Raw genomic sequence first — 4,283 nt, 5'->3', positions numbered from 1 at the left:
CCATTGTTGATGTCTGGTTTAGACAACAATGATCTTCCCAAACCAAGCTTTCCTAATGAATATGGCTTCCCGAGTTTGGCTCATGGAAGTCATACTTCTCTTCCTCCACCTCCTCCAATTATTCTCCCTAACCCACAAGTTCAAGGTCACTCAAGCCCTAATGGCAAGCAAGGTCTATGTGTGATCACATCTTAGAGATGAAGTCACATATTGACAAGCCGGGAGAGTTGGGTGTCAAAGTCTTGAGAAAGTTGGATGTTCAATCACTTTCTAAGTCACATAGTGAGTTCCTTTGGGACTACTATGAAACAGACTATGACATGAACCTTAATGATCATATCTATTTGCTTGGTGCTGCTGAATCAGAAATGATTTGGAACGATACTAAAGCAAATTTGGTGCTGCTAAATCAGAAAGGGATTAGCCATAGTCAACCCGGTTGACCAAATGGTAAAGAGAAAGGCTAAGTCTGAGATAGTCCCATTACCAAAGGGTCCATATGTTTATTTTGCCAAAGGAAGGGGCGTTGATTGCAAAGCAGCCAAATTTACCTAAGGATGTTAAAGTCAATAAGTTTGACTCTACATCAGGTAGAGCCCATTATCTAACTCTGTTAAGTTCTATTCTGAGATCCTCATTACATGATGTGACTGGGTCATATGTTGATGTTTTAAGAATCAAAGAATAGAGAGAAATCTTAAAAAAAGTATATGCTGATTCTGATCGCGAAGGTGGATTTCGATCGCATCAGAATTTTGAGCAGTTGCTTAAGAAGTTATGATATATTGCTAAGGAATAGATAACAACAATTTTCCATGTGGATTGTAAGGATAAGTTTTTCCGCAAAGTTTTAAAATAAAAGAAAATTGTTTAATTTTATTTATTTGAAGTATCCTTACAATGGCATTTGTGGAAAATTGTTGCTTATATGATTCCACTGACATCAATATTGGAAAATGGATTTGATTCTTTCATTTGTGGTAGTGTCTAAATTTACCAAATCAGGAAAGTTCCTCATCACCCAAGTTTCAATTGGACCGAAATTTGGAATCATGCAAGTTGAATAGTATGATGAATGAGAACTTTCAAGCATTGGAAAATCAAGAATAATTACTTGTTCACGTGGATGTGTGAGTCAAGTGAAGGACTAAAGGGATCGAGTACACATTCTTGTGCACTGGTCATGTCCACCACAAAGCTCGTTAAGACTATTTGATTTACTAAAGTTTAGTAAATATGGTTATACTTACAAGTTTAAGTATAATTCTGAAACATTGGAAAAGTCTCAATGTATGGCAGAACGAATGGGAAGAATCAAATTAGGCAAAAAGATAAAAGTTTCTCAAATCTGAAAAGATGGGAGAGTACTTTAGTATCATGTTTGTGATCATCTTAATGATTTAGAAATCATATCACAATTAGTCCTCTAAAGGTCATCTTAGTGCATTCTTATGACTAAGAAGAGGAGTCATGAATTGTTGAAATGGTTAGATCAGGAAGATGAGTCATACTTCGTTCCAAAAACAATTCTTAGAGTCATACTCCAAGATTGTAACTTGAGTGACATATCTTAAAGAAAGGTTTAAAACACTTGTCAAATGTAAGAGTAAAAGTGTCCTACTCTTGTACATTTGAAATTGGTAAGTTGTGATGTTTTGGATAAAACAAAGACCAACTAAGGCCAATTGTGTGAAGTGTTTGTCTTGATAAAGAATCCTCACTATCTCTTGAATATTTGGCAAGATAGTCTTATATGTCAAGAGGATAGTGGGAGTCTTAAAGATCCTAAAAAGAATTTCAAGAACTAATCAAGAATAAAACCCGAGGTTCTTCACTAGCACACGACTTGAGGTTTATAACCTATCGTGTTGACATATTCTGTGCCCATTCCAGTTAAAGTTGGCTTTGCATAGGAGTTCTGAAAGTTCTCAATTGGTTGCATAACAACTTGGAAGCAATGGCAGACCCTGTACTGCCAGGTGGCAAGAAGTTAAGATTGCATAAGTTCAGTCCATATGAGTTTGGATTTGTCATTATCCTTGTCTTGTGACTATGGTTTTGACGATTCACATGGATAAGAAAACATACACCATAAAATCTAAGGGTCATAAGGTTTCTCTCCGATTCATGAAAATGATGGTGAGGAAACACTTCCACCAAGTAGATTTGAAGAAGATGGCAAAAGGTCTAAACAATTGAGACTATGATTACGGCATCCCTTTTCATAGTTCTGAAATTGTTTAGACACACATGCTTGCTATCTAAGGAAAGGTGTATGATTTTGATAAAGTTTTATCAAAGCATCTCGTATCAGAAATCTGAACTTTGGTAAGAAAGTCAATAAAGTATTGATTTCTAGAAGTCCAGCTGATTTCTGAGTATATGTCAAAGCTAGTGGGAGCATAAGTGTTATGCTAATAATCATCATGTTAGTGGGAGCATGATAATTATTGTTAGTGTTGCAAGTGAGCAATGTTAATTATAGAAAACAAAAGTTTCAATTCGTGAGGCTGCAGGGATTGAAAAAGTTGTTTTGCTATAATTAAGGGAGAGGATATACTTCATTTCAGTTCTAAAGGCTTAGATTGAGACCTTAATCATCCTTAGTCAAGAATATATATGAATTTCATGTTGGATTGGTTCAACTTAAGGAAATTCTATATATTGCGTTCTCAAAATTCGATTATGATTACGGCATCCCTCTTCATAGTCAAATTTTGAAAACATGGCAAATAAAAATATTGTAGCAAAAGACTGGTCTAGAATCATGTCTTTATGTGAGACATCATGAATCGTGTACCATTTGCTTTGGGTATAGGATCGATTGCATGTGCTATACTATTTGTCATTTCTAAATTTTTCCAAATGCCCAGAGGCATTAAGAAAGGAAAAGGTCTAGAATTGGATATGACTAAAATGATTAAGCAATTGTCGAGGACAATCTGAGGTTTACCAAAGATTGGTTGCTCAGGGACAGTTGGAAGTATAGTGCTAATTTTGGAAGGACCATATTGACATATTCTGAAAAGAGGCATCTCTTATTCAGAAGTGATAGTCAAAATGAGAATATGGAGTTGTCTCCATAGGTGGAAGTTATCTGTGTAAGATTAGAAAACTTAATGCAAGAAGCATGTCCAAAGCAATGTACTTTGAATATGAGACTTAGTTTCCATGGAGTTGATCTCCATTGGAATACCTTATAATGACTGTTGACAAGTCTTTGTGACTTTGTACATATTCATTACAGGAGGGTCAGTGCATATAAGTTTAAAATCTAAACAGATTTCGATAAATGATAGGAATTTGAAATTCTCACATTTTTCGATAAGGATTTGGGAGTGTGAAATTAGAATCATTGAAATTATGTTCAATTGGTTTATTTCACAAAGTAAGGATCATAGACAAACATAGAGTGCATACTTGGTGTATGGCAAAGCTATTGTTTAAGAAAAACATAGTGTACATGCTTGGAGCATGGGACAACTAGTGTTTTTAATTCAAGTATAAAGTTGATAAAACCGAAACAATGAATAATGAGTAATCAGTATGGTGATAAATAAAAGTGTTTATTTATATTCATAGGGTTTGATACCATATTTGATTCATTTATTCTTGTGTTTCACTTTGCATGTTTTGACTTCCATAATAACTAAGTCGCTCTTCCTGAATGATTAAGTTATTCAAACCATCCACAGTCGGTCATATGTTGGAAGTAGATATGAATCAAGACTGTCATGGGTTGGTTTGTAGAGGTCCAAGTTGGTGGACAAAGTGGTGCTACAACACTCATGAGTGCTCATAAGTTCTGAGTATTGGATTCAACCCGCGCTCATTTGAATCACTTCATGGATTTTATCACGAGTGATCATGAGACGATAATATCTTATATTCTTCAAACCTAGAGATATGAGTTGTTACTATGAGTTGGTTGTACATTGATTGCACGAAAACGCATTTGGTAACTCGATGTTATAAAACGTGCCTTTGTGTATGATTCAACAAGTAGTAGAACAAGCCATATGAGTCGAAGTTTATCCATTCCTTTTACCTTCGGGATAAAAGCGATATCTGTGGGCCCCTCGATGATTTAAAGATGATACATGTGAGTGCTTGGCCAAGCCAGGACTTATTTGATTTGTTCAATCAGTCAGTCATCATGAATCGGAAATCGGGAAACAACAAATGGACAGAGAGAATGATTGATAATCCATGTCTCAGTCCATATGATATCTAGAATGGAGGAATATATGATCCCTTATCTAATGGACAAGTCATTGACAAGG

The sequence above is a fragment of the Lactuca virosa genome, chromosome 2, assembly GCF_052849685.1.
Source record: "Lactuca virosa cultivar CGN04683 chromosome 2, Lactuca_virosa_CGN04683_v6, whole genome shotgun sequence".
In the NCBI taxonomy this organism is placed as follows: domain Eukaryota; kingdom Viridiplantae; phylum Streptophyta; class Magnoliopsida; order Asterales; family Asteraceae; genus Lactuca; species Lactuca virosa.
The sequence above is the reverse complement of the archived record's forward strand: the minus strand, read 5'-3'. Positions refer to the sequence as shown.